Below are 25,338 nucleotides of genomic sequence, written 5' to 3' on the forward strand. Positions count from 1 at the left end.
TAAATATGTGTATACCTTTGGATCACGTGACCCTGTAGATGGAACAATGGTTGTAAGGGTAAAAACTGGTCATAAGTCCCTTTTTTCAATGCCATTGTCAGGGTTCCAAGTAATACACCCATAGCAAACATAACTCCGAGGCAAGTAGATTCCTCAAGTAATAGTTTATTAGGATATACTGTATCATATTGGCACAGTTCTAGTGAAAACCAACTCTGAAGGTTCCCGCAGTTTTCACCTAATTAAAAGTAGAAATTTTCTCCCTTCACCAAACGATCAGTCACATGGTCCAATCAAGGTGCCATCCAGTTACTCCTCCTCTCTCCTGTGGAAGTGTCCTTGGTTCCCATATGAAAGTATTTTGTTTTAGCTACAAATTCCAACTATCTCTATTCTCCCCCTCCCTATCCCTCAGCTCCAGTGTGGCAACTGGTCAGGTCAGCTTCAGGGTTGACAGCCATTCAAACAGTCACTAAATGAATCATAAGTCAAAGACTACCTGTATTGCGTGAGCTTGGCCTCTGGAACACAATGTAAATTATACTGCTGTCACCTGTTTCAAGGCTGAGCCCCAAAGAATTTAGGCCTTTGAACTCTGGTGCTGGAGAAGACTCCTGCGAGTCCTTTGGACTCCAACCGGTCAGTCCTAGAGGAGATCAACCCTGACTGCTCTTTAGAAGGCCAGATCCTGAAGATGAAACTCAAATACTTTGGCCATCTAATGAGAAGGAAGGACTCACTGGAGAAGAGCCTAATGCTGGGAAAGATTGAGGGCAAAAGAAGAAGGGGACGACAGAGAATGAGGTGGCTGGATGGAGTCACTGAAGCAGTTGGTGTGAGCTTAAATGGTCTCCGGGGGATGGTAGAGGACAGGAAGGCCTGGAGGAACGTTGTCCATGGAGTAATAATAATAATAATAATAATAATAATAATAATAAAAATAATAAAAATAATAAAAATAACAACAACAACAACAACAACAGCAGCAGCATTGGAAGGGACCTTAGAGGTCTTCTAGTCCAACCCCCTGCCCAGGCAGGAAACCCTACACCATCTCAGACAGATGGTTATCCAATATTTTCTTAAAAATTTCCAGTGTTGGAGCATTCACAATTTCTGCAGGCAAGTTGTCCCACTGATTAATTGTTCTAACTGTCAGGAAATTTCTCCTTAGTTCCAAGTTGCTTCTTTCCTTGATCAGTTTCCACCCATTGCTTCTTGTTCTACCCTCAGGTGCTTTGGAGAACAGCTCGACTCCCTCTTCTTTGTGGCAACCTCTGAGATATTGGAACACTGCTATCATGTCTCCCAGTCCTTCTTTTCATCAAACTAGACATACCCAGTTCCTGCAACCGTTCTTCATATGTTTTAGCCTCCAGTCCCTTAATCATCTTTGTTGCTCTTCTCTGCACTCTTTCTAGAGTCTCAACATCTTTTTTACAATTAACAAATTGTGAGCAGAAATTCCAGAAGTTGCTTGAGATGTAGGGTAAATAAGTAGTTTGAGAAAAAACACCTTATGTGACTTAAGCAATTTTTGTTAGAGGAGGGGAAAAGGATCGCCTGCAGAGAGAAGAAACCACAGAGAGTTGAGTTGAGTTGAGTAGAGTTGACCTTATCTTATCTTAGTCTAGTTTAGCTTAGTTTGCTTAGCTTAGCTTAGCTTAGTTTAGTTTAGCTTAGTTTATCTTAGCTTAGTTTAGCTTAATTTAGTTTAGCTTAGCCAAACCAAGCCAACCTAATTGTGATAGACTTGTTCTCTACAACCCTGTCAGGGTTTCAAGTAACATACCCACCACAAACAAAACTCCGAGGCAGGCAGGATGATTCCTGAGGGACTCTGGGAGTTGAAGTCCACAAGTCTTAAAGGGACCAAGGTTGGAGACCCCTGATCCAGATCACAACTCTCCAAACTTCACAACTTTAAGACTTGTGCATTTCAACTTCCAGAATTCTGCAGCCAGTCATGCTTGTAAAGCTTAAAGTTGGTCAGGTTTGGAGACCCTCTGATTCAGATGATGATCCGAACTCTTCACTCACTCAATGAGATTGCTTCCTGGAACTTGATCTTATACTGTATATTCCCCCTTACAATCTCTGTTTCCTGGAGAGAAGCAGTCATTCACACATTCTCAGCATCTTTTTTACATCGTGGCGACCAAAACTGAATGCAATATTCCAAGTGTGGCCTTACCAAGGTATTATAAAGTGGTATTAACACTTCACGTGATCTTGATTTTATCCCTCTGTTTATGCAGCCCAGAACTGTGTTGGCTTTTTTAGTAGCTGTTGCACACACCTGGCTCATGATGGGTCGAACATGACTTCGCAACTAACAACAACAACAACAACAACAACAACTACAATCTGTTTCAACATCCAAAGAAGCTAGTCACATTCCTGAGTTCAGACTTTTGTTGGTTAAGTTGGACTACCCTGGAGTTGGCTTCATCCCTATGAATTGTTCACCTTCCACATATTATATACATTTAAACAATGGCCATTCTTTTAAAAAGCACTGGCCACTGTTTCTAAATTTACTGCAAGTTATTTATACTGCAAGAGCTGGAGATCAATTCCAAAAAAGCGAACCCATTCAGAAAGGTAGACGGTTCTCTGACTTGTATTTGTTGGCCTGAAAGTTTTATGTGGTAAAGAAAAGAGAACTATTTTCTTTTCTGTTAGCAGAGCTATCTCATTATCAAGCCAGGATCCATAAATATTGGACATGCAGCTTCATTTTTAACAGATATGTATAATTTACCACTTTTATTTAGCAGAGAACAGAAGTAGAAATCCCCTGAAATGTCATTTCTAACTTCAAATAATCTTTTTTTTGGGGGGGTTGTTAAGTAATATTTGCCCTTTGCTTAATGATACCAAATAATTTCAATGTTTTGTATGTCCCTTTTCTATACTGAATGGAAACGTAATTAATTCTGCGTTGGTGTTTTCTCCAGCAATTGTTTTGTTACATTAGCAAGAATGTGGAAGAACTTCATTCAGTTTACATTTTAATGTGGAGCCACTTAATTTATACTCCTTGAACCAATAGGCAATATGCAATAACCAAAATAGGCTTATACTTCAATTTTATCATATTTTCTCCCAATGTTACAAACAGGACTCAAAAATGTATTAAAATTCATACATTAGAGAAAATAACCCACCAGAAAGATATTTATATTAGAAGAAAATGAGTCTACAGATGTGAATAGTAGGAACAATTGTCTACAAAATTAATAGAATGGGAGAAATATCTGTGTGGTATATGAGAGAGAGAGAGAGAGAGGGAGGGAGGGAGGGAGGGAGGGAGGGAGAGAGAGGGAGACAGAGGCAGAGAGAGATGCAGAGAATGATTGGACAGGTTGATAAATATAGTTGCTTGTGGAGAAAGTCTCAACATTAAGAAAACTATGGCCATTGGCTCCCGGCCCTTTCAATTCCTGGCAAATAGATGGGGAAGAAATGGAGGTAGTGACAGATTTTATTTTCCTGGGCTCCAAGATCAACGCAGATGGGGACTGCAGCCAAGAAATTAAAAGACGCTTGCTCCTGGGGAGGAAAGCTATGGCAAAGTTAGACAGCATACTAAAAGGCAGAGACATCACCCTGCCAACAAAAGTGCGTATAGTCAAGGCTGTGGTTTTCCCAGTTGCAATGTATGGCTGTGAAAGTTGGACCATAAGGAAGGCTGAGCGCCAAAGAATTGAGGCCTTTGAACTCTGATGCTGGAGAAGACTCCTGCAAGTCCCTTGGATTGCAAGGCGATCAAACTGGTCAGTCCTAGAGGAGATCAACCCTGACTGCTCTTGAGAAGGTCAGATCCTGAAGATGAAACTGAAATACTTTGGCCATCTAATGAGAAGGAAGGACTCACTGGAGAAGAGCCTGATGCTGGGAACGATGGAGGGCAAAAGAAGAAGGGGACGGCAGAGAACGAGGTGGCTGGATGGAGTCACTGAAGTAGTAGGTGTGAGCTTAAATGGTCTTCAGGGATGGTAGAGGACAGGAAGGTCTGGAGGAATATTGTCCATGGGGTCATGATGGGTCAGACACGACTTCACGACTAACAACAACAATGGAGAAAGTGCTATTTAACTTAGAAGGTTCCTTCCTAATTATCAGACGCAAGACATCTGAATCCTGCTTCCCTCTTCCAAGTATTTCAAGTTGAAAAATAGCCTGGCATTCAACGGCAAGATGTAGTTTTGTATGCTGAACAAAGTTCCATCAATCACTGTCTTTTTTGGAAGAGGTCATCGATGCTGTGAGTCTTGCATTCCATGTGCAATTGGAGGAATGAACTGTCCAACCGTTAAGACAGAACTATATTTTTAAAAAATATATATCTTTGCGTGCATGTTTATATACTTTGTAGATATACTAGTGAGCACACCTACGCAGGTATCTCCTATCTACGTATTAAACATGTCTGACCGACTGCTTACCTTTTGTGAAAACCATAGAAATTGAAGGGTTTATTCCGCTTATTGTAGTACAGTAAAGACTTCCTGAAGCTGACCTCAATTCCTGGGGACTACATGGTGATGTCCATGGTTGTTTGTTTGATTGATTTTTGAGGCCATCCGTTGCCCCAAGACTCTGAGTGGCTCAGAGTGTTAGAAGTAAGAAAAAAAGAAAACAATAAGAGGAAAGATCATACACATCCAGATGAAACCAAATGCTTAATTGAATTCAGCTCCACGGGGGCTTAATACAATACCTGGAGAACAATCAAGTGTCTAGAAACTCTTTCAACATTACCAGAGGGTAGGTGTTGTGACAGAGAAGGCACACTTCAACACATTTTTTTTTCCTTGCCCCTTCCATGTCAAAATGGAAATCTCTCCAAAACAGTAATTAGAACACAGTGTCAAGGTTCCAACTGATGAACACAACCAAAGCAATCACATCCGCGAATGAGCCAATCTCTTAACGCAACACTTTATTGAGTACATCATTTTGGCACAAGTGAGGGCAAAACCCGTTCTGACTAATTTTCGCGCAAACCCACAGAATTAATATTAGACCAGGTCACATTGTCCAATTGAGTCTCATGGTATTGTTATGAGAAAGTCTTTCGACTCTGGCAAACACCTGCCAAAGTATCCTTGGTTCTCATGGCTATTTTCTTGATGTTTGGAGCCTACATTCCATCTCACTCTTCCTCTTCCCTCCCCCCCCCAGTTTGATAATGGTTATAACAACAAAAGCATATTTCAAAACTTGACACATAGAACATCATCAGAGTTGGAAGAAACCTTGGAGATCTTCTAGTCCAACCCAATGCTCAAGCAGGAGACCCTATGTCATTCCAAACAAATAGCTGACCAATCTCTTCATGAAAACATCCAGTGATGGAACACCCACAATTTCTGGTGGCAAGCTGTTCCACTGGTTAATTGTTCTCACAGTTAAGAAGTTTCTCCTTAGTTCTAGGTTGATTCTCTCCTTGATTAATTTTCATCCATTACTACTTGGTTTTTTTTGTTTTTTTGGCTTTTTTTTCTTACTGAGACAGCTTCTACTTTGGGCAGCATGTAAATTTATTGACATTCATATGTTTTTCTCTTTTTAAAAAATCGTGATTAAAAAAAACCTTCTCAATACAGTAAAAAGTATATGTGACAAAAAAGAGAGAAAATGGGAAAAAGAAAGAAAAGGAATGAAAAGAGAAGAAAACATACAATTGTGCCTTCCACCCTTCCTTCTGTGGAGCAATTCTCCCCTCCTTTTTCAATTTTTATTATTGAATATTTATGTCAACCATCTCACTGATAGAGCGACTCTAGGCAGCTTGCAACATAATAAAAAGGTAAAAAAAAATGGTAAACAAGGCAATTAAAATTAATAGAATTAAATAGTAAAGCTAAAAACAAGACAATTGTTACGCATTTATTACATTTTTATATTATGCCCTCATTCTTTTGCTCATCCCCTTTGATCCCTGCTAAACTCCAAATAAAGGCATCATAAATTTTGTTGTTTTCTTCTATAGCTTTTGCAGTCTTTCTAAAAAGTCCATCATTTTCCCATTTGGGTAGTAGAGGCCTCATTTCAGTATAATTATATGAAGCAATCTCAGCCACCCCATAATAGGTGTTACAATCAAAGCATTGTTCGGTTTTCCATTTGTTTATTAAGACAAAGAAAAATTCCCCAGCTCGTCCTTCAAAATTCAAAAGATAGGCCTGGATAGCTATGGAAGAAGAGCTTCTGTTGTAGACTCAAGGTCTCATGGGAAATTTACTTATAGTGTTTTAATTTAAAAAACAACAACCATATACTGTATATTAAGCATGTTAAAAGAGGAGAAAGGAATGCTTCAAAACGAAAACCTAGTTCAAGTTTCCTTCCTTCCTTCCTTCCTTCCTTCCTTCCTTCCTTCCTTCCTTCCTTCCTTCCTTCCTTCCTTCCTTCCTTCCTTCCTTTTTTCTCCCTCTTTCCTCCCTCCGTCCCTCCCTCCTAACTTCCTTTCTCCCCCCTCCCTTCTCTCTTTCCCCCTTTATTTCCACACACCCTACTTTTTTTCCTCCCTCCCTCCTTCCTTCCTTCCTTTTTTCTCCCTCTTTCCTCCTCCGTCCCTACCTCCTACCTTCCTTTCTCCCCCCTCCTTTCTCTCTTTCCCCCTCTGTTTCCACACACCCTTCTTTTTTCCTTCCTTCCTTCCTTCCTTCCTTCCTTCCTTCCTTCCTTCCTTCCTTCCTTCCTTCCTCTTTCTCCTCTTTCCTCCGTCCCTACCTCCTACCTTCCTTTCTCCCCTCCTTCTCTCTTTCCCCTTTATTTCCACACACCCTACTTTTTCCTCCTCCTCCCTCCTCCCTCCTCCCTCCCTCCTTCCTTCCTTCCTTCCTTCCTTCCTTCCTTCCTTCCTTCCTTCCTTTCTTTCTGATTTAATAGAATAACCTGAATGTTTAAACATGGATTTCTAAGCATCTAAGCATTGGAAGGGGCTGGTCTAAGTTTGCCATGAAGAAGTTGAGCAATATGAAATACACATATTTTTTTTCCAATTTTGTGGAGATTCCCCACCCTCGCCCCCTATTCAAATCTGGCTTCCTACTGTTTGATACCCTTAAAGCTCTCTTTTTCTCTTTCTCTTCTCCCTTCAGTATGATTACATATCTCCAATATAGCTAGATCTCCCTATTGTTTAATCGGTTAGTTGTGTAATGCACCCCAGCATGTTGCCGAAAGCTGGATGTTAATAAGAGCTGCCTGGGATGAGGTAGTGGTGGGAAGTTCATTTTCATACAAGAAATTTTCTCTAGGGAGTCCAAAAGCTTACTCAACTCTTTCTGGCTGTTATTTGTTCTTAAGACAGGGGTTAAAGACATTCATTTGCTCTAATCTATTCCTGAAGAAAACTGGCAAACAACTTACCGTACTGTGCACCATGGAGAATTAAATATAGGGAATCATACGTTCTTTATAAGTTTGCATGCCTGACTTGCATTCTGATGTGGGGGGAGAAAAAAAATCAATTCCCTGCTTCCCCAAAGCTCTCTTGGGGATCGCTTCAGCGACTTACTGTCTGCCGTGTCCCTTTGCGTGATGACAAACAGAACTGGAACTGACATCACAGAACACAATTTGTGAGCTAAAATAATCCACGTTTCTCCTTTTTTCTTCTCTTTCATGGAAAGACAGCCCTCATTTTCGAAATTAGAGGTGGAGAATGATGGATCTGGCAGTCCCTGTTTGACTGCTGGAAGCTCTTAATATCAGGATTGGGGATCGCCCAGTGGCAGTGAGCGAGTCATCTTTCTTTGACCTAATTAGAATAAAATAACAGAGTTGGAAGGGACCTTGGACCTACACCACTTCAGACAAATGGTTGTCCAATCCCTTCTTAAAAACCTCCAGTGTTGGAGAATTCACAACTTCTGGAGGCAAGTTGTTCCACTGGTTAATTTTTCTCACTTAGGAAATTTCTCCTTAATCCCAGCTTCTCTCCTTGATTAGTTTCCATCCATTGCTTCTTGTTCTACCCTCAGGTGCTTTGGAAAGTAGGTTGACCCCTTCCTCTGTATGGCAACCTCTCTCTTGCAAGATATTGGAACATTGCTATTATGTCACCCCTAGTCCTTCTTTTCATTAAACTAGACATACCCAATTCCAGCAACTGTTCTTCATATGTTTTAGCCTCCAGTCCTCTAATTGTCTTTGTTGCTCTTCTCTGCACTCTTTCTAGAGTCTCAATATCTTTTTTACATTGTGGTGACCAAAACTGGATGCAATATTCCAAGTGTGGTCTTACAGGGCAATATAAAGTGGTATTAACACTTCATATAATCTAATTCCTAGGAGATAACCCCCAAGTTAGTTTATTTATATTTTGTGTGTCATAACATCAAGTATTTGGAGCAGTTATTTCACTCTGTAAGTAAATAGTCTGCAGGCTAACCTGGGGAACAGAAGTAAAGCAATGGCAAACGATTTCATAACAGAATTGGATGGGACCTTGGAGGTCTTCTAGTCCAACCCCCTGCTCAGATAGGAAACCCTATACTATTTCAGACAAATGGTTGCCCAATCTCTTCTTTAAAATTTCCAGTGTATTTCTATATTGTAATGTAGAGTACAGTGTAGAAATACAAAATATACAATATATGTATATATTGCAAGGAAACAGCATGGATATTTTATAGATAAAATCAAATCAGTCTTCCATAAGGGATTTATAATATTGATCAAACCTCAGCTTCAGCAAGATATAGCTTTAAGGACCCAGGTCATTTCAAAAAAATAAGACAGCTTGCACTTGCTTCATAGTTGGAAGGGTGATTACCGGAATTCCTATAGGCTACACCAAGACAGCAAGGGTTCCAAATTATTGCCAAAAATCACTGGAATGATATCACTTGAACTTCTAAATGAAGAAGTTTTAGTTAGTTTCTGGAAAGACAGTAATATTAGCAATAACACTTAGATTTACATACCTCTTCATAGTGCTTTACATCACTCTCTGAGCTGTTTACAGAGTCAGCCTCTTTCCCCCAACAATCTGGGTCCTCATTTTACCAACCTTGGAAGGATGGAAGGCTAAGTCAACTTTGAGCAGGTCAGGATCGAACTCCTGGCAGTGGGCAGAGTTAGCCTGCCATGCAGCATTCTAATCACTGCACCATCACGGTTCATAAAAGCTCATCTTTATATATTTATATATACTCATCTTTATATATATATGTGTGTGTGTGTGTGTGTGTGTGTGTGTGTGTGTGTAGGTCTTTGGTTATTTGGGTTTTCTTCTGCGTAAAATTGGAAGTGTCTTGGCGACGTTTTGACGAAGTCTCATTTGTCATCTTCAGGCTTCAGCTTCGTGCTTCTGGGAGCAATGTGTGATTGCAGCTGTTTCAATGTGTGATTGCAGGAAACAGTTGCAATCACACATTGCTCCAGAAGCTAAGCTGAAGCCTGAAGATGACAAATGAGACTTAACGTCGCCAAGACACTTCCAATACATATACATATACATATACATATATATATTTACTTACTAAAGAAAATGTTGAAATAATAAAACAATACAAATTATGGGAGAAAAAGATAAGGAAAGTTATATGTAAGTGAGAAAAGTGGGGAAGGGAAGAGGAAGGGGAAGGAGAAGGGAAATCCATGGGAAGTGAAGGAAAGGAAAGGAAAAGGAAGGGAAGGAAAAGGAAGGAAAGGAAAGGAAAGGAAAGGAAAGGAAAGGAAAGGAAAGGAAATATGTGGGAAGGGAAGGGAAATCCATGGTAACTTGGGGAATATTTTTAGGTGCCATTATGATTCTCTGAGATTTTAGAGACCACAATGTTTCATAGTGTTCCCTTTTAATCAGATATTTCAACATCAAAGGCACATTAAGGCTATTTTTATCCTGATTATTATCAGAAAACAGGAGGGGTGTTTTTTGTTTGTTTGTTCATTTTTAATTTGAGTCTGGGCTTGATTGCATATCCAGAGCATAATTTAATCCCCAAATACATTGTTTAGAGTTGTGTCTGTTGAACGGTAGCCCTTTTCTCTTGCCTGGACCAGAAGTCCGAAATGGAATTAGGAAGCAGGTTTTATGCTGAAAAATAAATCTTTGTAATTTATTACTGAAACATCAAGTGTTGTTTTCCTTCAGACCGGAATCAAATATTCAGATTCACACCTCTCTATGCGTGTGACTATACATTTTTCACATTTCATAATTTTGGGACCATTTTATCGTCACGGAATGATCTCTAAACCTCGGACCGTAGGAAGCACAAGAATGCAAGAACTCAGCTAGATGAGACCACAGCACCACTTAATTCTGCAACGAAGGGCAGAAAGTCGCACTTCCAATCAATATATTAAGTTAAATTCAATTATTATTGAAATTAGGCTGTGATTAATACATAGCTCATGCTAATGTCCATAATTTGGTGGGGGAAAAAGTTAAGACAACCCTTCATCAACCGAAGACAATTTGATTAGGAAAGTTTTGTAATGTACAGACATGGATAAGCTTACAAAGGAGATACAAGAAAAAGAGGAAACAGAATATTACCTAGTATGGGAGAAATGGTATAAATGGCTGGAGGAAAGAGATAAAAGGCAAGGAAAGATTAAATAATGGTTGAAATAGGAGTAGAAATACAAGAACAAATAGGAGGAAACAAAAATTGCAGAAAGGAAATTGTGTACACGCTTACGTACATGTATATATGTAAATAAATAAATCAATATTAGAAATATATGTATAAAAGAGACTTTAAAATAAGGGAGAAAAAATGTGTAAGTAAGAAATTTGTTACCGATGTGAATCTGTTGAAAAGAAAAAAATGGTCAAAACTTATGTTTGTTTTTTAAAAAAGTGCTTAATAAAAATATTTTTTAAAAAATGTTCATGTTGAGCAAGATTGCATGGCACCTGTATTGGAAAAGAAATTTAGAAAAATGAACCTTTCTGGTGTAGTAGTTTTGGTGGCCACAATATATATATATAAAAAAAGATGTGGAGACTCTAGAAAGAGTGCAGAGAAGAGCAACAAAAATTATTAGGGGACTGGAGGCTAAAATCTATGAAGAACAGTTGCAGGAATTGGGTAGGTCTAGTTTAAGGAAACTGACAGAGAGCCACTTGAAGGGACTAAAAGCATTTGAAATGTGGATTTTCAGGCGGCTGTTACGTATAATAATAATAATAATAATAATAATGATAATAATAATAATAATGATGATGATGATGGTGATAATAATAATAATAATAATAATAATAATAATAATAATAATAATAATAATAATAATAATAATAATAATAATAATAATAATAATAATATTTTAATTTATAGACCGCCCTTCTCCCGAGGGATTCAGGGTGGTGAACAGCCAGTTAAAATACAGGAAAACAAACAATATTAAAAAACAACCCTTAAAAAACTCATTCAATTGGCCGAAACTGAAACACAATTACACCCTATAAATTATTAAAAAATGTAAAACCCCAATTAATCAAATTAAAAAAATTTTTTTTTTAAAAAAATCAAGCCAGTCCAGTATAAGCTGGGTTGACAAAATCAGAAATGAGAAGGTGATAAGCCACCTGGGAAAGCCAAGGGAAATCAAAACCATTAAACAACGAAAGTTAGAAATATTTTGGATATGTGACACAACGCCTAGAAACATACGGCATACTTCAAATAATCCTCCAAGGAACGATTGAAGGCAAATGAGGTCAAGGCAGAAAAAGAGCATTGTGGCTTCAAAATCTAAGTTTGGACAAAACTCAGCAGCGCTTTCTTTTTTATGCGGCTGTTGATAAAAATAGGATCAGCAACATGATCGCCAACGTCCGATGATGGATACGGCACAACAAGAAGTTTAAGGAAAAGAAAGATTAGGGATGACGTGATAGAAGTCTTCCAATATTCGAAGCGCTGCCACAAAGTAGAGGGGGCCAATCTATTCTCCAAAGCACCTGAAGGCAGACAAGAAGCAACGGATGGAAACTAATCAGGGAGAGATTAGAACTAGAAGTAAGAAGAAATTTCTTGACAGTGAAAACAATTAATCAGTTGAAGGACTTTCCTCCAGACGTTGTGGGAGCTCCAACACTGAAGGTTTTTAAGAAGAGATCGGACAACTATTTGTCTGAAATGGTATAGGGCCATGATGGAGAACCTATGGCACGCATGGAGCCATATCTGTGGGTACATGAGCGTTGCCTTAGCTCAGCTTCAGCGTGCATGCGTGTGCCAGCCAGATTATTTTCAGGCCCTCTGGGCCCACCGGAATTGAGAAACAGCCCTTTTCCAGCCTCTGGAGGGCTTCCGGGTGGGGTGGAGAAGGTCGTTTTCATCCTCCCCAGGCTCCTAGAAAGCCTCTGGAGCCTGGGGAGAACGAAAAACAGGCCTTCCAGTCCCACCGGAAGTTGGGAAATGGGCAATTTCCGGCCTACAGAGGGCCTCCGAGGGGGTGGGGAAGGCTGTTTTCGTCCTCCCCAGGCTCCTAGGAAGCCTCTGGAGACTAGGGAGAGCAAAAAATAGGCCTACTGGGCCCACCGTGCCATCACATGCCAAAAGCGGGAGGAGTGGGGGGGGGCCACAGACGCATGCATGTGAGGGTGAGGCATGGGGGGCATTTAATTATGGGTGTGGGCATGCGCATGCGACCCCACACACACACCCCGCTTTTGGCACATGATAGCAAAAAGCCATCACTGGTATAGGGCTTCCAGCCTGAGCCGGAGGTTGGACTAGAAGACCTCCAAGGTCCCTTCCAACTCTGTTATTCTGGTATGATTGCATGGGTTCTGTCATAGATAGTAGCCACTGTCCATGCTTTCTACCTCCCCCCACCCAACCTGTAAGTGAGTTTTTGACTCCTGGCAACTGCCTGGCCAAGATTCTGCCGTTTACATGGCAACATTTTTCAGAAGCGGTTTGTCATTGCCTCTTTACTAGGTGTGAGAAACAGTGACTAGCCAACTAAAATCCTGAATACATGGTGCTTACGCGAAAACTCTTCCTAAAGAATGAGAAAAGCTAAGTGTGGGGTGAAGCGTTAGCAAGGAGGAGAGGAAAGGGGCTTTTTTGGGGGGAGGATCGATTAGAGAGGATAGACTGAGAAGTGAGAAATGGAGAGATGCTTAGAAGGAAAGCAGATCAGATCAAAAAGCAAAGACCAAATGAGCATAAAAGCAATGGAAAACCCTCAAACAGACAAGTCATGTGTGAAAAGGCCAAGAGAATAGCTCCAAGCCAAAAGCCAGCAACAATAGACTAGGAATATGATCATGCTTCATCTAACAATGGCAACACTCTGCTATGCAATTAGAGGAAACAAATACCAAATGATTTGTATTTAATATGTGTTGCTCGACTTTTCATAGTATTGAAACATGGGATGAAAGCATCCCATGTTTTAGAAGCAACAATTTGCAACGGACAATGTCCAGCGACAATCTTTGCTGCAGAAAGAAGGCCCCAGCTGCCCAAGAGGGAAAACAAGAATCATATGGAATTAGAACCTGTCTTTTCCTCTCCAGTAAAACTGTAGGGAAATTCCCCTTAAAATCTTCAGGCTGCTGGGAACTCACATCCAAACATCTGTGTGCAACTAGCTGGATGTACTAGGGGGGTGATAGAGATGGAGGTGACCCCCTGGACGGTATTTCTGGCTAATTCTGGAGGCGGATGCTGGAGGACTGCGGGGAGGCAACGGAGGCATTCCCGATTTGTCCCCATCTAGTCATCCTGCGACTGTTGCAGTACCATCTTTGTCCCTTCCCGGCCTTTTGGGATCTCTATGGCCGTTGTTGGTCCTGTTTGGACTAAATTGGGAGTACGTAGGAGACTTGTTTGGGGACAGAGGAGGACATAGTTTGCGACCGAAGCACCCCCACCCCTTGTTCCATGATGTCTGGACGAAGATTGGGCAGCTTACCATCTAGACTGTCCTCTTGTTTTCCATTCTATACCCGTCCTTATTCTGGACTATCATCATATGTTAACATCTTATCCATTCGGAGATGGAGCCTTTTTATCGCCGATTGGCTCCAGGCGATTAGCTCCAGGCGATTACGAGTGCTTCTTTGTTGGAGGGAGTCTTTCCGGCCGCCTTGAAAGAGGCGGTGGTGAGGCCCCTCCTCAAGAAGCCTTCCCTGGACCCGGCTGTTTTAGGTAATTATTGTCCGGTCTCCAACCTTCGCTTCGCGGCGAAGGTTGTAGAGAGTATGGTGGCATATCAGTTTCCCCTGCACCTGGATGAAACTGTCTATCTAGACCCGTTCCAGTCCGGTTTCCGGCCCGGTTACAGCACTGAGACGGCTTTGGTCGCGTTGGTGGATGATCTCTGCAGGGCCAGGGATAGGGGTTGTTCCTCTGCCCTGGTCCTATTAGACCTCTCAGCGGCTTTTGATACCATCGACCATGGTATCCTGCTGCGCCGGTTGGAGGGATTGGGAGTGGGAGGCACCGTTTATCGGTGGTTCTCCTCCTATCTCTCCGATCGGTTGCAGACGGTGTTGACAGGGGGGCAGAGGTCGACCCCAAGGCGCCTCACTTGTGGGGTGCCGCAAGGGTCGATTCTCTCGCCCCTTCTGTTCAACATCTATATGAAGCCGTTGGGTGAGATCATCAGTGGTTTTGGTGTGAGGTACCAACTGTACGCTGATGACACATCACCTGTACTTTTCCACACCGGGCCACCCCAACGAAGCAATCGAAGTGCTGTCCCGGTGTTTGGAAGCCGTACGGGTCTGGATGGGGAGAAACAGGCTCAAGCTCAATCCCTCCAAGACAGAGTGGCTGTGGATGCCGGCATCCCGGTACAGTCAGCTGAGTCCGCGGCTGACTGTTGGGCAGTCATTGGCCCCGATGGAGAGGGTGCGCAACTTGGGCGTCCTCCTGGATGAGCGGCTGTCTTTGAAGATCATTTGACGTCTCCAGGAGAGCTTTTACCAGGTTTGCCTGGTTCGCCAGTTGCGCCTTTCTAGACCGGGATGCCTATGCACGGTCACTCACGCCTCGTGACGTCTCGTCTGGATTACTGCAATGCTCTCTACATGGGGCTCCCTTGAGGGGCATCCGGAGGCTTCAGTTAGTCAGAATGCGGCTGCGGGTGATAGAGGAGCCCTCGTGGCTCCCGTGTGACACCTATCCTGCCCAGACTGCACTGGCTACCTGTGGCCTTCCGGGTGCGCTTCAAGGTTTTGGTAACCATCTTCAAAGCGCTCCATGGCATAGGGCCGGGCTACTTACGGGACTGCCTGCTGCTACTGAATACCTCTCACCGACCGTGCGCTCTCACAGAGGGACTCCTCAGGGTGCCGTCAGCTAGGCAGTGCCGTTTGGCAACACCAGGAAGGGCCTTCTCTGTGGGGCTCCACCCTCTGGAACGAACTCCCCAGGACTTCGTCAACTTCCGGACCTCCGAACCTTCCGCATGAGCTTAAAACACATCTATTTATTTGGGCAGGACTGGATTAGATTTTAAATTTATATTGTTTTTAATGGGTTATTTTTATACTGCTTTTAAAATTTGGCTATGTAGAATAGTTTTTTAATTGTTATTTTATTTTGTATTTATATGTACCTTTTTATCTGCCTGTGAACCGCCCTGAGTCCCTAGGGAGATAGGGTGGTATACAAATGTGATAAATAATAATAAAATAATAATAATAATAATAATAATAATAATAATAATAATAATAATAATAATAATAATAATAATAATAATAATAATAATAGCAGACAAGCAGCTGTAGCTAAATCATCTGCCCAAATAAGCTACCTACAAGTTCTCTGACTTTGGAAGGAGGACTTAGGAGGCAGTTGATGCATTCAAATGGAAGGAAGGAAGGAAGGAAGGAAGGAAGGAAGGAAGGAAGGAAGGAAGGAAGGAAGGAAGGAAGGAAGGAAGGAAGGAAGGAAGGAAGGAAGGAAGGAAGGAAGGAAGTTTTTTCAGAAGTGCTTTTTTCCAATAGACATTCAATTGGTACCACCTTATCAAATGTTTAACATACAATAAAAACAGTTTTTCTAATATTCAAGCAGACTGGTGTTCTTGTAGTTTTTACACGAATGTATAGACTTTATTCCAATGTCTTATACTCTGGAGGAAAGAAAGAAAGAAAGAAAGAAGGAAGGAAGGAAGGAAGGAAGGAAGGAAGGAAGGAAGGAAGGAAGGAAGGAAGGAAGGAAGGAAGGAAGGAAGGAAGGAAGGAAGTTTTTTCAGAAGTGCTTTTTTCCAATAGACATTTAATTAGTACCACCATATCAAATGTTTAACATACAATAAAAATATTTTTTAATATTCAAACAGATTGGTGTTCTTGTAGTTTTTATTCCAATGTATAGACTTTATTCCAATGTCTTATACTCTGGAGGAAAGAAGGAAGGAAGGAAGGAAAGAAGGAAGGAAGGAAGGAAGGAAGGAAGGAAAGAAAGAAAGAAAGAAAGAAAGAAAGAAAGAAAGAAAGAAAGATAGATAGATTTTTTTTCAATAGCCATTCCCATTTTACCCACATGCATTTGTGGGAAAGAGAAGAGAAAAAACAGAAAGAAAAACGAGAGCATTTTTAAAAGTTATCCACAGTTCTGGAAACTGTTTAGCAATAAACAGCCTCTGGTGGCTCAACAGACTAATGCAGTCTGTTATTAACAGCAGCTGCTTGCAATTACTGCAGGTTCTAGCCCCACCAGGCCCAAGGTCGACTCAGCCTTCCATCCTTTATAAGGTAGGTAAAATGAGGACCCAGATTGTTGGGGGCAATAAAAAGTTGACTTTGTATATAATATAGAAATGGATGAAGACTATTGCTTAACACATTGTAAGCCGCCCTGAGTCTTTGGAGAAGGGCGGGATATAAATGCAAATAAAAAAAATAAATAAGGGATGAAACTACTTAAGCAGGAAAAAGGTGAAATGAAAGTCACTGGTTGGAGTTGGCTAGAGCTTCTTCATGCCATCTGCTAGCTTCGGAACCAGATCCAAAGAAATAACAGCAATGATAAAAACAGTAGAAATAAAATGTGTAATTCAGGATCAAATTGGGGGGGGGGAGGCGGCAGGGGGAATGGATGTGAGGCTTTCTGAAGCAATCTTTTCAGAGTAGTAAAACCTGAATCTTCAGAGAAAGGGGTTTAAGACTTTGGAAGTTCAACAGTGAGGAAAAGGAATATTTAGAAATATTGGGGATAACGGTGTTCTCAAACCAGGAAAAATAGGGTTAAATTGGAAGGAGTAAAGGAAAGTTTGTAAGTTGCTCTCACGAACAAGGTTGGGGAACCCATAGTCCTTCAGGCCTCATTACACACAGATTCCCACCAGGTTTGGTTAATGATGATTGAAGAAGAAGTCCAAAAACTTCTGGAACTTTTGAGTTGCTCATCTGCAATCTGCAAAACCCATTTACCTGTTGTGATAAAATGATGTGATTTTAAAGGTAAGTCAATTCGTAGACCCTTAGTAATACTTCTGGAAGAAAATGAGGCAACTTTATTTATTCTGGGAGTTGCTGTAGTTGTTTCGGGGTGCCTCGTTTTAAATATCCAGATCATTCTGCAATAAAGATTATTTGCAAGCAATTGTTGCCTTTATAAGCTCTAATAAGCCTAATAGCATCTTTATCTTCATGGAAATAAAAAAATTCAAAGTTAATCTTATTGCAGCGAGATTGTTATATGCACCCAAAAAAATTGGCAAAGGAATGGATTGTAAATGCACATTTGGAACCTCATGGGACACAGTTAATCAGTTAGGGAGGGGAATATTTAGGATAGACATGTATCAATTAGAAAAAAGAAACTATATCTTCTCATTCCTTTATTTTCCAAATAAAATCCTCTCTTCTCTAGGTCCACAGAGCTATTTTGAAAGGTTAGTTTTAAATATTGATATGAGAAGAAAGGGAAGGGGAAGGAGAAGGAGAAGGAGAAGGAGAAGGGCAGGAAAGGATAGGAAACATACAAGGGGAAGGGAAGGGAAGGGAAGTAAATGGATAAAGAAGGAAAGGAAAGGAAAGGAAAGGAAAGGAAAGGAAAGGAAAGGAAAGGAAAGGAAAGGAAAGGAAAGGAAAGGAAGTAAATGGATAAAGAAGGAAAGGAAAGGAAAGGAAAGGAAAGGAAAGGAAAGGAAAGGAAAGGAAAGGAAAGGAAAGGAAAGGAAAGGAAAGGAAGTAAATGGATAAAGAAGGAAAGGAAAGGAAAGGAAAGGAAAGGAAAGGAAAGGAAAGGAAAGGAAAGGAAAGGAAAGGAAAGGAAAGGAAAGGAAAGGAAAGGAAAGGAAAGGAAAGGAAATGAGTTAATGGGGATAAAAGGCAAGGAAGGGAAAAGGAAAAGGGAAAGAAGAATAACACTTTTTCTAAGAGAACAAATAGAATGCCACAGATGTTGTCGGGTGGATAAAATGTCCAGCCTCAAATGACATTCTCTAAAGTAGCAATAAGAATAAAATGACAGGATTCCCAGCTGAACAATGAAACAGCCCATCTGAAGAGCCAAATGACAGCTTGCCAGCTAGACCGAAAGCATGTCCAGGTCGGAATGATAGTTTCCATAGTGAAATGCTGGTGCCAAAACTCTACGGAGAGCGGAGAGGCAACAGGTAATGACCAGAGGATAAGGGCGTTTGCAATGAAGGATCGCTGTGTAATCAACCTTCTCAAAGTAACATGACGACGTCAGGATTGGCGTCACAAAACCCATGGTGGCCTCAATGAAATAACAGTTGTCTGAAGAGTCTACCATGATTACTGTCATTCTGCTTCTTTCTTTATAATGGAGACTGGGCAACCTGTCGTGTCCCACTCCCACTCCGACGAACGAGTCAAGGAAGTCCGTAACAGACTTGGCAACGAAGCCTCTGCCGCTTGCCAAGTTCCTTCGAGGTTTAACAGGGCAGGCAGGAGTCCAAGTTGTGACTTCAGCGATAGAGTCCGATATCAGCAAACTAGATGAGACTTTGCTTGGCTCAAGGTCGGAATGCCAAAAGCAGGTCCTTTATATAGGCTGTGGGGTGTGGCTCCATGACTCAGCATTTATCCAGGCCTGCCCCACCCCTCCTTCTGCTGGTATCGCCTCTCAGATCTCCGGAAGCGAGGGTCCACCTACTCTGAATTGTCTTCAGCTGGATCTGCTATCAGCTTCTGGGAAAGGGAGGAGTCAGAGGGAGTAGGGCTGAGTAATTCTAGCACCTGGCTGGATTCCTTTCAGACAGCTGGTCATTTGCATCCTTTTAGATGGTCATTGAGGCCACTTGGAGGTTTATCTGTGTCCTCAGGGGCACCCAAATAGTGCTCTTGGTTCCTGTAGTCTACAATTTTTTTCAGTTGTCTCCTGAAAAAGCACCTTTGGGACAACCGTGACCTGAATGACAGAGAATCTCTACAGACTTTTAGCTATACAATTTGAGATGAATGGTGTGGGAGAAGGAATGGATTTCCAGTGGAAAAATTGTGGATTACAGGAACCATTTGCACCATTCAGGTGACCCTGAGGATACAGACAAACCTCCAAGTGGCCTCAATGACCATCTAAAAGGATGCAAATGACCAGCTGTCTGCAAGGAATATAAATCCTTCCATTCCCCATGTCGTAGTGCATGCAGTGTGACTATTTTGAGACAACCCAGGAGCAAAATATAGCAAACAGAGGTTTGTCTTTCAAATAATGGTTTATGTACGAGGAATATAAATCCTACTATTCTCCGTTATCCTGTCAGAGCTGAAGAAGCTTCTTGGGTGAGAAGCGAAACATCTTCAAAAGAAGTCCAGGTGCCTCCTTAAAAAGCACCTTTGGGATACCTTTTTGCTTGGTCTTGACTAGAGGTAATCCTCAAATTACGACCCCTATTCAGCCCAAAACCTATGTTGCTAAGTGAGGCATTTGTGAAGTGATTTGTCTCGTTTTTACCACTTCTCTTGCCATGTTTGCTAAGTTCTTAAATTAGTAACACGCTGATTTTTATGAAATGATATTGCCTTTTGACTGATGCCCTTGTTTTCATGCACATTGAGGCCAGTCTATCTCTGGTGAGAAAGTCTGTAGACTTTGCAGACTAAGAAGCTGTTATACACTAGAACAGGGGTCTCCAACCTTGGTCCCTTTAAGACTTGTGGACTTCAACTCCCAGCAAAGCTGGCTGAGGGACTCTGGGAGTTGAAGTCCGCAAGCCTTAAAGGGACCAAGGTTGGAGACCCCTGTGCTAGAATATTGAAAGGCTGTTCTGCCAACTCTCATCTCTGCTGTATTTTTCTACTGTCTTTTCATTACAAGTGCAGAGAGAGAGAGAGAAAGATTCTTCAGTATAATTTAGGAGAAATGAAGATTATTGACATGTGATGTACTGTACGTTTAAACCTTGTCTGTCTGCTTGTATTCGGTAATTGCTTTTATGGATGATTGAAGTGACATTTGAAAGTGGAAGGAGAGTTATATTGCATTTTAAAAAGGGAGAAAGTAACGTCTGATTTGTGTTGCTTTGATTTGTACCATCATCATTCTCACTAGCTGTCTAAAGAGAAATATGACAACTACCTCTTCGAGATAACATTGTCTTTGCAAGTTCCAAGCAGGTCAATCTCTTTAAATATATCAAATATACTTCTTCACCTCATCAGCTCATCTTCGTTTTACCATCCTAAACAAGGATGATGAAACAACATTTATTTATTTTTGTCACAACATCATACAAAAAGATTATATAGTATATAAACATATATATGAGTAAATGTTAGGAGGTATAAACATATATATATATAGGAAGAAGAAAAGAAAAACAATAGGACAGGAACGGTAGGCACGTTTGTGCTCTTATGCACGCCCCTTATGGTCCTCTTAGGAATGGGGTGAGGTCAATAGTAGAAAGTTTTTGGTTAAAGCTTTTAAGATTATGGGAAGAGACCACAGAGTCAGGTAAAGTATTTCAAGCACTAATGATTCTGTTACAGAAGTCATATTTTCTGCAATCTAGATTAAAGCAGTTAACATTAAGTTTAAATCTATTGGTTGCCCTTGTATTATTGCAATTAAAGCTGAAGTAGTCTTTGACAGGAAGGACATTACATTAGATGATTCTGTGAGTTAAATAGAATAGAATAGAATAGAATAGAATAGAATAGAATAGAATAGAATAGAATAGAATAGAATAGAATAGAATAGAATAGAATAGAATTTTATTGGCCAAGTGTGATTGGACACACAAGGAATTTGTCTTGGTGCATATGCTCTCAGTGTACATAAAAGAAAAGATACGTTCATCAAGGTACAACATTTACAACACAACTGATGGTCAATATATCAATATAAATCATAAGGATTGCCAGCAAAAAGTTATAGTCATACAGTCATAAGTGGAAAGAGATTGGTGATGGGAACTATGAAACGATTAATAGTAGTGCAGATTCAGTAAATAGTCTGACAGTGTTGAGGGAATTATTTGTTTAGCAGAGTGATGGCCTTTGGGAAAAAACTGTTCTTGTGTCTAGTTGTTCTGGTGTGCAGTGCTCTATAGCGTCGTTTTGAGGGTAGGAGTTGAAACAGTTTATGTCCAGGATGCGAGGGATCTGCAAATATTTTCACGGCCCTCTTCTTGATTCGTGCAGTATACAGGTCTTCAATGGAAGGCAGGTTGGTAGCAATTATTTTTTCTGCAGTTCTAATTATCCTCTGAAGTCTGTGTTTTTCTTGTTGGGTTGCAGAACCGAACCAGACAGTTATAGAGGTGCAAATGACAGACTCAATAATTCCTCTGTAGAATTGGATCAGCAGCTCCTTGGGCAGTTTGAGCTTTCTGAGTTGGCGCAGAAAGAACATTCTTTGTTGTCCTTTTTTAATGATGTTTTTGATATTAGCTGTCCATTTGAGATCTTGCGATATGATAGAACCCAGTAATTTGAAGGTTTCTACTGTTGATACTGTGTTGTCAAGTATTGTGAGAGGTGGAAGTATGGAAGGGTTTCTCCTAAAGTCTACCACCATTTCTACGGTTTTGAGTGTGTTCAGTTCCAGATTGTTTTGGTTGCACCACAAGGCTAGTCTTAAACTTAGGTCTTGTCGAAGGCGACGGAGTTCCAAGTTTTCTAAGCCTAGGATTTCAAGTCTGGTGGGATAAGGTATTTTGTTGTTTTCAGAGGAATGGAGAACTCTTCTTGTAAAATATTTCTGGACACGTTCAATTGTATTGATGTCAGAGATGTGGTGAGGGTTCCAAACAGGCGAGCTGTATTCTAGAATTGGTCTAGCAAATGTTTTATATGCTCTGGTTAGTAGTGTGGTGTTTTTGGAAAAGAAGCTACGCAAAATTAGGTTTACAACTCTTAGAGCTTTTTTTGCTATGTAGTTGCAGTGGGCTTTGGTACTTAGATCATTTGACATGAAAACTCCAAGGTCTTTAACGGGATGGGGGTCGTCTGTAAGGTAATGTCCATCTAGTATGTACTTAGTTTTTGGGTTCTCTTTTCCTATATGCAAGACTGAGCATTTGCTGGTTGAAACATCGTAGTATCAACAGTAGAAATCTTCAAATTTCTAGGTTCTATCATATCACAAGATCTAAAAGATCTAAAATGGACAGTTAACATCAAAAACATCATCAAAAAAGGACAAAATGACCGCAATTCAAATTCAAACGCCACTACAGAAAACACCAAATAACTTACATAAGCGTGATGCTGCATACACTCCTACTGGTGGGAAAACAAAAGTTATTCTCAACTAGAATGGTCCATTTCTAAAAATAGGGGTGTTCCAAACATTTTGGAAAACTTTTGCGGTCATTATGAACGCAGGTTTGTAGTTATGGGTTAATTCAGTTTGGGATATTCTAATCAAAACGTAGGGTATCTAAATTTCCATTTCTAGGTAAAGGAGAAAAACTATAAACCTAATCTTAGCCATCATTGCAAACCTCCACTTTTTTCTAATTTGGTAATACAGCTTTCCAATTATTATTTTTTTAAATAAATCTACACCAAATGAAGCTACTTAGAAATCCACATTATGAAAAATAGCAGCAGTTTCCAGGGGAAACACCTTCAATCAAACTTTCAAAATGGTGTTGCGACCGGAAAAAACCCAGAAAAGTTGAAGGCGAAATTTTAAAAATGAAAATCATTCCCACTTCCGGCAAGGTGGAAGTTGGCAACAGCATCAGTCATTTTAACAGGCTTAATATTCTCTTAATAGCGAAGCACGGAGAGGAGGAGTGAGGAAAAAATTAAAACAAGTCACCAATTAAGTAAGAGTCAAAATGTTGACACAAAGTAAGCAACATAAACATAGAAAGACAGTAATTTCTTTCCATTCAAAACATAAACATAAAATCAGGAACTCGGGATATTACTATAGCGCCTCACGGTAAGCAGATTCAGCGGAGAATAATCCTCCAGCTCTAAAAATAACCCCGTAATGCACTCTTTCACTACCTGGTTTCCTCTTTTGATTATAAACAAAATGGAAAACTGTCAAAAGCGTTTCTGATTGCAAATGCTCTGGACAATTTCAAGCAATCAGATGCTCAACAGGATGTCAGGACTAAAAGCTGTCTTAATTGTGATCACCATGAATATATCTGGAGAGGCCCGTAGATTGTTCCATCGTGTGCAAAAGGTATGAAACATAAGATGTAGAACAATGTTTCCAAGATTACTCTGAGACAGTTATAGAAAAGCTGTCTAAACCATAGTCAGATAATCAGCCAAAACCAGACAAATAGAGGACATAAATCATATCTTCCATCTTCAACTTCTTGACGTAAGTGGCCGAGATTTTTTTTTTTTAAAAAAAAAGATCAGTGTAAAAAGGCTCTACTTGGCAAAGAGAAAAGTTATTTTTATCTTTGAGATAATAAGTCAGCCATAACTTGATAGCCATGGCTGGTAGCTCTGGTGGCTCTGGTGGCTCAACAGATTAATGCAGTCTGTTATTAACAGCAGCTTGCTTGCAATTACTGCAGGTTCAAGCCCCACCAGGCCCAAGGTTGACTCAGCCTTCCATCCTTTATAAGGTAGGTAAAATGAGGACCCAGATTGTTGGGGGCAATAAGTTGACTTTGTATATAATACACAAATGGATGAAGACTATTGCTTGACATAGTGTAAGCCGCCCTGAGTCTTCGGAGAAGGGCGGGATATAAATGCAAATAAAAATTTTAAAAATGGCAGTTTTTCAAAGGGCAAACCAAGTTTAAATAGGCATCTAAACATCATGGAGTCTTAAAACAATCTCAGGTATATCTTTAGTATCAACCCTACTTCTGTTGCTTTGGGCAAAGTTGGTCTAGGTAAAAACATATGAGAGAACAGATGTGATTCATGTGTAACAGAAAAACAGAGTTGGAAGAAAGGGACCTTGGAGGTCTTCTAGTCCAACCCCTCTCCAGGCAGAAAACTCTACATCATTTAGATAAATGGTTTTCGAACATCTTCTTAAAAACCTCCAGTGTTGGAGCAACCTACAACTTCCTGAGGCAAGTCATTCCACTAATTAATTGTTCTGTCAGGAAATTTCTCCTTAGTTCTAGGTTGTTTCTCTCCTTGATTAGAATAGAATAGAATAGAATAGATTTTTTTATTGGCCAAGTGTAATTGGACACACAAGGAATTTGTCTTGGTGCATATGCTCTCAGTGTACATAAAAGAAAAGGTATGTTCATCAAGGTACAACATTTACAACACAAATGATGGTCAATATATCAATATAAATCATAAGGATTGCCAGCAACAAAGTTACAGTCATACAGTCATAAGTGGGAGGAGATGGGTGATGGGAACGATGAGAAGATTAATAGTAGTGCAGATTTAGTAAATAGTCTGACAGTGTTGAGGGAATTATTTGTTTAGCAGAGTGATGGCCTTCGGGAAAAAACTGTTCTTGTGTCTAGTTGTTCTGGTGTGCAGTGCTCTATACCGTCATTTCGAGGGTAGGTGTTGAAACAGTTTATGTCCTGGATGTGAGGGATCTGTAAATATTTTCACGGCCCTCTTCTTGATTTGTGCAGTATACAGGTCCTCAATGGAAGGTAGCAATTATTTTTTCTGCAGTTCTAATTATCCTCTGAAGTCTGTGTTTTTCTTGTTGGGTTGCAGAACCGAACCAGACAGTTATAGAGGTGCAAATGACAGACTCAATAATTCCTCCATAGAACTGGATCAGCAGCTCCTTGGGCAGTTTGAGCTTACTGAGTCGGCGCAGGAAGAACATTCTTTGTTGTCCTTTTTTGATGATGTTTTTGATGTTAGCTGTCCATTTTAGATCTTGCGATATGATAGAACCTAGAAATGTAAAGGTTTCTACTGTTGATTAGTTTCCAACCATTGTTTCTTGTCTTGCTTCTTTGGAAAATAGGTTGTTTTCCTATTCCCTCTAATATTGGAAGACT

Source organism: Ahaetulla prasina, chromosome 5 (genome assembly GCF_028640845.1).
Source record: "Ahaetulla prasina isolate Xishuangbanna chromosome 5, ASM2864084v1, whole genome shotgun sequence".
In the NCBI taxonomy this organism is placed as follows: Eukaryota; Metazoa; Chordata; class Lepidosauria; order Squamata; family Colubridae; genus Ahaetulla; species Ahaetulla prasina.